The 12,713-nt window shown below is 44.9% G+C and overlaps 1 protein-coding gene across 1 annotated transcript in view; it reads right to left on the minus strand.

Annotated features, from left to right (window-relative positions):
* Window positions 1-11,197, minus strand: part of HMGXB4 (HMG-box containing 4) — a 52,898-nt gene extending 41,701 nt beyond the window's left edge. Inside the window, exon 1 of the mRNA XM_050745873.1 lies at window positions 11,043-11,197. The gene's annotated coding sequence lies outside the window, so the exon portion shown is untranslated. The remainder of the gene's footprint in view (window positions 1-11,042) is intronic.
* Window positions 11,198-12,713: the final 1,516 nt, after the last annotated feature.

Below are 12,713 nucleotides of genomic sequence, written 5' to 3' on the forward strand. Positions count from 1 at the left end.
GAGCCAGGAGGTCATAGTTACTTGAATGGATTCAAGTGCTTCCTCTGTACCTTGATGGAAAAGTATTCCTTGTTGAATATCTTTTCACAGTTCTCTTGCATGTTTGAAACTTGGAAAGAGAGAAAGGAGGACTCCCTGGGCAGGCCTAGTCATGGTGGGGTTTGTGAGTAAGAATGCCTTTTCCCATGGCAAGTGAGGATGGCATCTAGGATATGTGAAGAGGGGGCACTCCCTAAGGGTGGGGCTGTTCTCTGGTCCACCTGACCTAAGGAAAACTGCCCGGTGCATGGCAGCAACAGGTGGGGCCTATCAAATTGTGCTTCGTTTGGGCATCTCCCTCAGACTGTTTTTCTGTGCTCTTTTCTTTCCAGATGTATTTTGAGCAGCTTCTTTGTATTAGGTCTGATGGGAGGATGCCATCCTGGGTACATACATTAGGCCAGGGCCTTTTGCCAGAAGTGACAGGACCTAATTAAAACTACCTTAAGAGACAGGGAGAGGGACATACCACAGATACTCAGTCTGTGTGTGTGCCCTAAATTGCAAAATAAAAAAATAAAGAGACCAGTAGAAAATATGTAACTCATGTAAAAACCAAAACAAAGCAAAACAAAACAAAAACCCACTCAGAGCCAGAGAGAAGCAGGCCCTCTGGACAGCTGGGTCCGGGGATTCAAATCCTTCCCTCTTCCCTCTGTTCTCTCAGGCTGGCAGTTCTTAGGGGTCTGGAATCATGGCCACAGGTAGCTCAGGCTTACATCTTTATAGTCTCCTGACCAGAGAGGAAAGAACATGATCCCACATCAGCAACACACACACACACACATACATACATGTGCACGCACTAAATCCAAGAGAAGAACTCCAATTGGCTGGGATGGGGTCATGTGATCATTCAGTATTGTGATAGACAGTTCCTGGCACACTGCAAAGTTGCAATAGGGCATTAGTCCTTCCACAAAGGAAAGGGGATCTATTCTGGGAAGACAAATAATAAATGTCCCCTATGGTGAAGCAATGATACTTGTTTTCCTGCTTTTGAACAACTTACTATCTTCTGTGTATGTGTTTTGTGGGCAATGTAAAACAAGTCCAAGTCCATAATTACCATGGTACAAATGTAAAAGCAGGATGTGCCCCAGTAGATGGGCGATCTCTCATTGGGCTATTACAATAGCTTCCTAACTGATTTTTATCTTCAGGGCCCCCTCCCCACTTCCAAGTCCATCTGCCATTGCCATCAGGATAAAGCACTGCTAACATGAGCTTATACTCCAGTTAATGACTTTTTTCTTTCTCTTTTTTTTTTTTTTTTTTTTTGAGACGGAGTTTTGCTCTTGTCACCCAGGCAGGAGTGCAGTGGCGTGATCTCAGCTCACTGCAACCTCCGCCTCTTGGATTCAAGCGATTCTCCTGCCTCAGCCTCCCGAGTAGCTGGGATCACAGGTATGTGCCACCACACCCAACTAATTTTTGTGTTTTTAGTAGAGACGGGGTTTCACCATGTTGGCCAGCTGGTCTCGAACTCCTGGCCTCAGGTGATCTGCCTGCTTCAGCCTCCCAAGCTGGGATTACAGGTGAGTGCCACCATGCCAGCCAATTTTTGTATTTTTAGTAGAGACGGGGTTTCTCCATGTTGGTCAGGCTGGTCTCGAACTCTTGACCTCATGATCCACCTGCCTCGGCCTCCCAAAGTGCTGGGATTACAGGCGTGAGCCACCATGCCTGGCCACATTTTCTTGTCTCTAATGGTTCCCCCACACTCCACCACTTTTGCCAGCTCATGCATCTAGCTAGCACCATGCACCTAGAAAGCGCCTATTTATTCTTCAAGATCTAACTTGATACTGACAGATAAATAGACAAATGTGCCATATACATACAGTAGGATATTACTCAGTCTTAAAAAGAGGGAAATCCTGCCATCTGTGACAACATGGAAGGACATTATTCGAAGTCAAACAAGCCCATCACAGAAGGACAAATACTGCATGATCCTACTTCTATGAGGTCTCTGTAATAGTCAAGCTCATAGAAACAGAGAATTCAATAGTTGCCAGGAGCTGGAGCATGGGGGAAATGGAAAGTTGTCCAGTGGGTATAAGGTTTCGGTTATGCAAGATGCCTACGTTCTAGAGACCAGCTATACAACATAGTGTGCACAGTTAGCAATATAGCTTGTGAACTTCAAAATATAAGACGGTAGGTCTCATGTTAAGTGTTTTTTGTTTGTTTGTTTGTTTTTGAGGCAGAGTCTCTCTCGGCTGCCTAGGTTGGAGTGCAGTGACACGATCTCGGCTTACTGCAGCCTCCACCTCCTGGGCTCAAGTGATTGTCCTGCCTTAGCCTCCCAAGTAGCTGGGATTACAGGCATGCACCACCATGCCCGGCTATTTTTTTGTATTTTTAATAGAGTTGGGGTTTCACCATGTTGGCCAGGCTGGTCTCTAACTCCTGACCTCAGGTGATCCACCCTCCTTGGCTTACTGAAGTGCTGGGATTACAGGAATGAGCCACTGCACCTGGCCAAAACTACCATGTTAAGTGTTTTTTTAACCACCAAAACCAAGCCAAACCAAAACACCAAAAACAAAAACAAAGGGACCCAGGGAAACTTTGGGAGGTGGTGGACATGTCTATTACCTTGATTTTGATGATGGTATCATGGGTGTCTGCATATGTCCCAGTCATCAAATTTTACACATTAAATATGTGTACTTCTTTGCATATCAATTATACCTCAATAAAACTGTTTAAAAAAGATTAGATAAAGCCACAAAAAGAATCTAATTTGAATGCCCCCTCTCCAAGTCATCTTATTTTCCCACACACCTAGTAACATGCATCTATTACTGCACTTCCCATATTGCATTGCAACAATCCTTTTACACACCTTGTTCCCCTGTTCCTCAAGGACATGGCCTGTTTCTAAGTCATCTTTGTCCCTCTGGGCACATGGTAAGCACAGTATTCAATGAATCCTTTTGATTAGATGTCACTGAATGAAGAGTGGGACAAAAAACTTTTCTTGGGACCCAGAGGAGAGAGAAGAGAATTGTTTTGGGAAGTTACAGGAGTTGTAGGCCGGGCGCGGTGGCTCATGCCTTTAATCCCAGCACTTTGGGAGGCCGAGGCGGGCGGATCACGAGGTCAGGAGATCGAGACCATCTGGCTAACACGGCGACACCCTCTCTCTACTAAAAATACAAAAATTTAGCTGGATGTGGTGGCAGGTGCCTGTAGTCCCAGCTACCCGGGAGGTTGAGGCAGGAGAATGGCATGAACCCAGGAGGCGGAGCTTGCAGTGAGCCGAGATTGCACCACTGCACTCTAACCTGGGTGACAGAGCGAGACTCTGTCTCAAGGAAAAAAAAAAAAAAAAAAAGAAAGTGATAGGAGTTGTATTGGCAATTGGTTTGGTTTGCCCAGTCCATCCCCCATTGTCTGTAGCAGAAAAGGCCGCTGCCCAGGCTACAGGAGTGAGCAGATAACTCCAGCCAAGGGAATCACAATACATCCACTTGAGCTTTCCTGCAGGTGTTTGAAAACTTCGGAAGGAGGCAAAAGGCCCTTTGTAGCTCTCATCAAGTGGTGAGGATTATAAGGAAATTGAGGCTGCCCCAAGCCATGTGGGGAGAGACTGTGAAAATAAGAAAGACACAGAGAGAGGCTCAGAGATGCTCAGTGCCTGTCTCAAGTCATCCCTGAGGTCCCTGCCCCTGCCCCTTCCATGTTATGTCACGTGAGCCAAGCATCTCCTCCCTCTCCCCTTTGTGTAAGCTGGCTGGTTTGCTCCTCTGTCATTTGGAACCAAGAGGACCTCCCATTTGATAAGGTGATATGGTTTGAATGTCTTGTTCCCTCCAAATATCATGTTGAAATGTGACCTTCGAGGTTGGAGGTGGGCCTAATGGGAAGTGTTTGGGTCATGGGGGCAGATCCCTCATGAATGGCTTGGTGGTGTGCTCGTGTAATGAGTGAGTTCTCACTCTAAATATGCATAATGAATGAGTTCTTGTTCTATGAGTTCATGTAAGATCTGCTTGTTTAAAAGAGCCCGGAACTCCCTCCTCTCTCTTGCTCCTGCTCTCTCCATGTGACACGCTGACTCCCCTTCTGCCATGATTATAAGTTTCCTAGGCCATCACCAGAAGCAGATGCCGACACTGTGCTTCGTGTACAGCCTGCAGAACTGTGAGCCAAATAAACCCCTCTTAATTGTAAATTACCCAGTCTCAAGTATTCCTTTATAGCAATGCAAATGAACTAGGACATGCAGCTTCAGGGAAGAGGAGACCTTTGAGCTGGTCCTTGTCTGTGGGTTGGAGTGTGGTGGGGTAGGATGGGAGGACACTCCTGATGGGAGAAACTGGGTGGAAGGAGGGAAGGAGGGTCAGTACTGCCTTGTGTCTTTGGAATGAAAAGCCGTGGCATTTTCTGGTCTGTGGTGTCAGTTCCTGAGAGTTCTTAGGGAAGGTTGGGACAATGCTGAGGGTTTATACTTAACCTAGAAGGACCTGGACCAGCCCCTACCTTCTCCTCTAGAACTGCTGCCTCTCCCTCCCATGGGTACATTTGGATCTCATGGTGACTCTCTCCATTAAAATAATTTTTTCTTTTCTTTTTCTTGGACTCCATCTCCAAAAAAAAAAAAGTCTGGGACCTCCCCTGCCCATTGCTCCTGCTCTCGCCATGTGACATGTTGGCTTCCCATTGCCTTCTGCCTTGATTGACTGTTCACTTCCTGAGGCCTCACCAGAAGCAGATGCCAGCGCCATGCTTCCTGTAAAGCCTGCAGAACCATGAGCCAATTAAACCTCCTTTCTTTACACATTACCCAACCTCAGGTATTTCTTTGTAGCAATGAAAGAACTGGCTAACACAGTGCCTTATACAGGTGTACCATTTTGCAACCTTTTATACTGTGTTTTTATTGTGCCTTTTCTGTGTCTAGATACTTTTAGATACAATGGTATTCGTGTTACAAATACCATTATGTTACAATTGCCTAAGTACTCAGGGCAGTTACATGCTATAGACATTTGTAGCTTAGGAGCAATAGGCTATACCATGTAGCCTGGTGTGTGATAGGCTATCCCATCTAGGTTTGTGTAAGTGCACTCTCTGGTGATTGCACAACAATAAAATCACCTAATGATGCATTTCTCAGACTGTGTCCCTGTTGTTAAGTGACACGTGATTTTGTTAACAACTTGTTTTTCTCACTTAAAATGATGTCTTTGGGAGACTTGGCTTCTAGCTAAGTTGGAGTAACAGGGACCAGATTTCCCCTGCTGCCTGAGATAATAATAACAATAAAAAAAAGCCAGCCAAAAAAAGTCTAAAAGTGGTTTTCAGACATTATGTATTGGGCAGCACAAGGGAGTGACCTCTGAGACAGGGAGACAAACAAGGTGAGCTCTACGGCTGCCTTGGCTTACTGCCTAGAGGGTTTCCAGAACAGTTTATTAAGGAGTGACCTCTTTGGAGCCCCATGGTGTCTCTGAGTTGAGGAGATGGAGTGGGGAGTTTGGGGAGGCCACAGTGGCTGGCATTCACACGCAGAACATGCAAGAGGAGAGCGCTAACTGGAGAGAGACAGTTCCAGCTCTTGTGAGAGTCCCTCTTGCATCTTCAGCAAATACTGATCAGCGAATGCATGCAAAGATAGCACTCAAGGCTGGAGAAGGCCACCTCAAGGACTGGAGGGAACGATCTCCATAGCTTGTGGCGTGCTGGAATCATTTGGGTTCCCATCAGCCAGGACGGACATCTGGTGGTGCACTTGGGAGTAGGGGAAACTAGCCCTAGAGTAAAGGCCTCTCTGATCCAGCCAACAAGGCTTAAAAACAAACCTTGAAGGATCAAACTGTCTTTAAGTATCTTCACTGCGTCACAGAACAAAGCTCAAGATAGTCTCTAGGAATACAAATATCCAGTGCCCAAACAAGGTAAAATTCACAATACCTGGCATTCAATAAGAAAATCTCCACGCAATGAAGAAAAGCAGGAAAATGTGACCCACAATGGGGAGGAAAATCAATCCTTATAGACAGACCCAGAAAAGACACAGATGACAGAATTAGAAGACAAGGACAATAAACGCAGTCATTATAACTATATTCCATATGTTCAAGAAGGGGGAGGGAAGATTAAGTGTGCCGAGCAGGGACACAGAAGATGTAAATGGGACTCAAGAAGTCATCTAGTTCCAGGAAGATGACGTGGGTGTGCTTCTTCCTATCCTTGCTAAGTATAACTAAACACCTTGAACCTTATATACAAAACAAATGCAAGACGATACTTCAAGGTGGGGAGAAGGCAGAACAACTGGGGACCTCAGGACCTGAAGAAGTTCCTTGGGGTTTCTTTTTGCCTGATATATACCAGATGGGGTGCTGGAGGAGTGGGCAACGTATAAGAGCCAACAGGGGCACACAAGGCCCAACAGAAGCGCGCTCTTTCTAGCCAGCCACCAGAAAAGTGGCAGCCTAGCAAGACAGAGAACTTTGAGAAAATAATTGCTCCACTCCAGTCAAACACCACAGAATAGGTGGTGGACCCACACCACCTGTGCCAGCAAAGGCTGAGTGGGGAGCCCAGACTTCCACCCTCTTTGAGCACCTCAACCCTGCCCTCCTGCACCCCCTTGCCATCCCAGGTGGTGTCAGGGAAGGTTAGGAGGAAGCTGGCTGGGGTAGTGTCAGAGGCGGCCAAGGAGAGAGTCAGGACTGCCACCACTGCCTGGCAGTAATGAGGTCACCCTGGACCTGGTGTCAGTGGGACCCTGTGGGAATCAATAACAAGGCGCTCCTGCCCCTCCCACCCAGGAGAGAGCAGCAGAAGCCTAGCAGAGGGCCGAAGCTCCTACTCTTGGGCAGCAGTAATGAGGAACCCCCCTCTGGTGTCAATGGTGGCAACCTGGACTTCTACCCCCAGCTAGCAGTAATGAGGCAGCAGCCCTCTCTTCCCCCTGCTGGAGTGGTATCAGGAAAAGGTAACTAAACTGAAGGGTTAAGTAAGATCCAGAGTCTCCTAACATAATACCCCAAATGTGCAGATTTCCATCAAAAAGCACTCATCCTACCAAGAACCAGGAAGATCTCCAGCAGAATGAAAGAAGACAATTGATAGATACCAACAGCGAGATGACAGAGACGTTACATTTAACTGTTAAAGATGTTAAAGCAGCCATCATAAAGATACTTCAGTGGGCAATTATGAACATGAGTTAAAAAAAGAAAAAAATTCTCAAGAGGGCTGTAGGCAGTAAAATAAAAAACTAGGATATAAATACAAAATATTAAAAAGAGAAAAAAGATAGTCTCAGCAAAAAAAAAGAGAAAGTTTCATAAAATAAAAGATGAAAAGAAATAAAGATATATAGAAGAGCTAACAAAAAACCTAATAGATGAGCTCAACAGCAGAATGGAGGCTGAGCAGAGGAAGTAGAGGGACAAGTGAACTCAAAGACAGAATATTATAAAATAACCAATATGGGCCGGACGTGGTGGCTCACACCTGTAGTCCCAGCACTTTGGGAGGCCAAGGTGGGTGGATCATGAGGTCAGAAGTTTGAGACCAGCCTGGCCCACATGGTGAAACCCCGTCTCTACTAAAAATAGAAAAAGTTAGCTGGGCGTGGTGGCAGGCGCCTGTAATCCCAGCTACTCAGGAGGCTGAGGCAGGATAATCGCTTTGTTTGAAATGTTTCTTCCCCGGTGCTGTAAAGAAATAGTACTTGAACATAAATTTAATGTTCTCAGTAAGGTCATTTTTATACTTTTTGTAGAAAGGGTACAGTTGCCACCAGTTTTGTTACGAGAGTACACTGAACAAAGGAGGCAGGGTCATTTATAATCTGACGCCTGACGTGTTTACCCTTCTGCTGTGTCCGGTTTCCATTGGCTGGAACAGTACCTCGTATTTTGTATTTGTCCCGATTGGCTAGCAACTTAGAACTTTTTAAAAGAGGCAAAGGCAGAGGAGAACAAAGGAAGGAGGGGGTAACTTGTGGAATGCTGAGAAAGGTAAAAACACCTTTAAGTAAGGAAGAGCAACAGGCTATGACCTAATAAGTATGCCAGGGCAAATATTTAGGCTAAATTGTGGGAGTTAAGAACATAAAGTACATTGATTTCTTTATTACGGCTAGTAGATATTTAAGAATGTTATTAGCACAGGTCTTTGAATACATTTTGTTTTTAAGAGAAGTTACTATTTATTCTTAATTAGATGGGGAGGACAGTTTTTGAAGAGGAACCTCTATGTTACTTTTTACAGCTTGAACCCAGGAGGCAGAGGTTGCAGGAGGCAGAGGTTGCAGTAAGCCAAGATCGCGCCATTGTACTTCCAGCCTGGGTGACAGAGCAAGACGTTGTCAAAAAAAGAAAAAAAGAAATAAACCAATATGAACAATAGAAAAAAAAATAGACTGAAAATAAAATGAGCAGGGTCTCAGGAATTCATGGGACTACAACAAAAGATCTAACATTCCTATCATGGGTCTTAGAGAGAGGAAATAAAAGGGCAGGACTGGAAGAGTATATGAAGAAATAATGGCTGAAAATTCCCAAATTTGGCAAAAGACATAAGCCTAAATATTCAAGAAGGTGAACACATCCCAAAATAGATAAACCCAAAGAAATTCATTCCAAGACGCATCATAACTAAACTTTTGAAAACTAAATACAAAAAAAAAAAAAAAAAAAAAAAACCTTGAAAGCAGCCAGGGAAAAATGTTTTCCTTATACAAGAGAAACAACCTGAATGAGAAAAAAGTTTCTCATCAGAAATCATGGAGGCCAGAAGGAAGTGGAGCAATATTTTTCAGGTGCATTAAGGAAATAACTGTTGGCTAGGCACGGTGGCTCACACCTGTAATCCCAGCACTTTGGGAGGCCAAGCTGGGTGGTTCACTTGAGGCCAGGACTTTGAGACCAGCCTGGACAATATGGTGAAACCCTGTCTCTACTAAAAATACAAAAATTAGCCAGGTGTGGTGGCACATGCCTGGAATCCCAGCAACTTGAGAGACTGAGCCACAAGAATTGCTTGAACCCTGGAGACGGAGGTTGCAGTGAGCTGAGATCACACTACTGCACTCCAGCCTGGGTGGAGTGAGACAGAGTGAGACCCTGTGTCATCAACAACAACAACAAAAACAACAACAACTGTTAAATATCTGTGACAGTTCATTTACTTATCGACTTGACTGAGTTAAGGGATGCCCAGATAGCTGGTAAAGTGTTATTTCTGGGTGTGTCTGTGAATGTGTTTCTGGAGAAGATCAGCGTTTCTTTTTTATTTTCTTTTAGATGGAGTTTCGCTCTCGTCACACAGGCTGGAGTGCAATGGCGTGATCTCGGCTCACTGCAACCTCCACCCCTTAGGTTCAAGCAATTCTCCTACCTCAGCATCCCAAGTAGTTGGGATTACTGGTGTGAGCCAACACACCTGGCTAATTTTGTATTTTTAGTAGAGATGGGGTTTCACCATTTTGGCCATGCTGGTCTCGAACTTCTGACCTCAGGTGATCCACCCGCCTTGGCCTCCTAAAGTGCTGGAATTATAGGAGTGAGTCACCACGCCCGGCCCTATACATTCTTTTTAGGTGCCAACAGAATATATGCCAAGATGGACTACATTCTGGGCCATAAAACAAATCTCAACAAATTTAAAAGAAATCATACAGGGACAATTTTGTTCACAGACAAAAATGGAATCAAACTAGAAATTAATAATAGAAAGATAATAGTAAAATCTCCATACGCTTGAAAACTAAGCAAGACACTTCTATAGAGTCCTTGAGGCAAAGAGGGAGTCTGAAAAGGATGAACAAGTACCTTAAACTGAATGAAAATGAAAACACAACTTATCAAAATTTATGGGACACAACTAAAGGTGGGCTGAGAGGGACATATATAGCACTAAATGAATATATTAGAAAAGAGGTCTAAATCAGTAATTGAAGCTCCCATCTCAAGAACCTGGATAAAGAAGAGAAAACTAAATCCAAGGCAGAAGAAGACAAATTATACAAATAAGAGGCAAAATCAGTGAAATTGGAAACAGGAAAACAATGGAGAAAATCAGTGAAACAAAGGGCTAGTTCCTTGATAAGACCAGAGAGAGAGCGAGAGAGCGAGAGAGAGAGAGAGAGAGAACGCATGAGAGAGAAGATTACTATTATCAGTAATGAAACAGGAGATAGCACTACAGAACCTGCAGACACCAAAAGAATAATAAGGGAGTATTTTGAACAACTCTACACACATAAATTTGACAACCTAGATGAAATAAATCAATTCTTCAAAAAAACACGAACATTTATTACCACAAATAGATCTTTTTACTAGCCCTATAACTATTAAGAAATCGAAATTATAAATTTAACAACCTAGATGAAATGGATCCATTCTTCAAAAAACACACACTATTACAAATAGATATTTTTACTAGCCCTACAAACTATTAAGGAAACCAAAAATTTTAATTTGAAATTTCTCAAAAATTAAATCTCCATGCCCAGATGATTTTGCTAGAGAATTCTCCTAAATGTTTGAAGAAGAATTTTAAAAATCTATAAAATATATTCCAGAAAACAGAAGAGAACACTTTCAAGTCTCTTTTATGAAGCTAGTATTACCCTGAGAGCAAAACCAGAGGAGACAGTATAAAAAAGGAATCTACAGATTAATATCCCTTGTGAATATAGGCACAAACATCCTTAGTAAAATATTAGCAAGACAAGGGATCATGGCGGACAGGAGGCAGGACTAGATTGCAGCTCTGGATAGAGCAGCATGCGGAGGCTTGCATTGTGAATTTTAGCCCCAGATCGACTGCAAGAACAAACCAGCAATCCTGAGAGGACCCACAAACCCTCTGAAGGAAGTGGACTGCTCCTGCAGGACCTGGGAGACACCCCAAATACTGTGAGTGCCCCAATTGCAGAAGTGGGAAAGGGAGACCCCCCTCTTGTGAACACACACCCCCAAGGGAGAAAATGAAGGTCTGTTTGAGGAAGTTCTTGACTTTACCTGGAGCTGAGTCAAGTTAGAGAGCTGAACCGAGCGAAATACAGGGGTAGAGGAAGCAGCAGGGAGGCCCTGGGAGCTCAATGGATCCCCAAGCAGCCCATTCCTGCCTGGCACCACCGGGATCCATCAGGAGGGTGGCCAGAAGAGTAGGGAGTGAAACTCCACAGGGGCAAGGACTTTTCTAGCTGAACTTTGTAACAATTTGAACGGGGCAAGAAGCCTCCCGGCCAGAACTCGGGGGAGGGCACAAGTCTGGCTTGCAGACTTCACAGGCAGGGGAAGAACTAAAGCCCTTTTCTTTCCCCATTGGGAGGCAGAAAGCCTTGGGCAAGTTTTCAAGTTCAACTTACCCTCCGCCTGGAAACAGATTTGGGGCTGTTGCAGGGGGCACGGTGGGAGTGAGACTGGCCCTTGGGTTTGCATGGGAGCTGGATAAGCCCTGTGACTGGCTTTTCCACTCTTCCCTGACAACCTGCATGACTCAGCAGAGGCAGCCATAATCCTCCCAGGTACACGACTCCAGTGACCTGGAATCTCACCCCCATCTCCCATAGCAGCCACAGCAAGACTTGCCCAAGGGGAGTCTGAGCTCATACATGCCTAGCCTTGCCCCCACCTGATGGTCCTTCCCTACCCAACCTGGTAGCTATAGACAAAGTGTGTCCAGAATTCATCCCTTCCAGTGGGTTCTTGGCCTTGCTGACTTCAAGAATGAAGCCGCGCACCCTCGTGGTGAGTGTTACAGTTCTTAAAGATGGTGTGTCTGGAGTTTGTTCCTTCAGATATTCAGATGTGTCCAGAGTTTCTTCCTTTGGGTGGGTTTGGTGGTCTTGCTGACTTCAGGAGTGAAGCCACAGACCTTCGCAGTGAGTGTTACAGCTCATAAAGGTAGTGCAGACCCAAAGAGTGGGCAGCAGCAAGATTTATTTTTTTTTTTTTTTTAATTTTTTTTTTTTTTTGCTGTTGTCCCAGATTTATTGAAAATAATATAGCACTGCAGAAAAAATTCAAACAGGTCCCCGAGGCGTTTTGAAATTCATCCCAACTGTAGGCTGAGTGACCTGCAGGTTGGACAGACTGCCGAAGTCCAAAAGCTTCAGCATTTCCTTAGTGTCAGGATCTACTTCAATTATCTCCTGATCCAGGGCTGAGACCTCGGGAACGTAATTGTCTCTCCTTTCTCTCTCCTCCTCCTGCAGCTTGATGGAGATACCTCTTACAGGGCCTCTCTGAATCCGCTTCATCAGATGGGTGACATAGCCTGCTATCTTGTTGCGGAGCTTCTTGCTGGGGATAATGGCGATCTCCTCGCACACGCGCTTGTTCGTGTGGAAGTCGTTGCCCAGGCGCGTGTAATACTTCTCTATGATAACCCGGGCCGCCTTCTTCACGGTTTTGGTGCGAACGCGGCCCATGTTGGCGGGTCCTTGGTAAAGAGGAAACCGCAAGATTTATTTTGAAGAGTGAAAGAACAAAGCTTCCACAGCGTGGAAGGGCACCCGAGTGGGTTGCCTCTGCTGGCTGGGGTGGCCAGCTTTTAATCCCTTATTTGGCACCGCCCATGTCCTGCTGATTGGTCCATTTTACAGAGCAGTGATTGGTCTATTTTACAGAGTGCTGATTGGTCCGTTTTTACAGAGTGCTGATTGGTGCGTTTACAAACCTTTAGCT

This window comes from Macaca thibetana, chromosome 10 (assembly GCF_024542745.1).
Source record: "Macaca thibetana thibetana isolate TM-01 chromosome 10, ASM2454274v1, whole genome shotgun sequence".
Lineage (NCBI taxonomy): Eukaryota > Metazoa > Chordata > Mammalia > Primates > Cercopithecidae > Macaca > Macaca thibetana.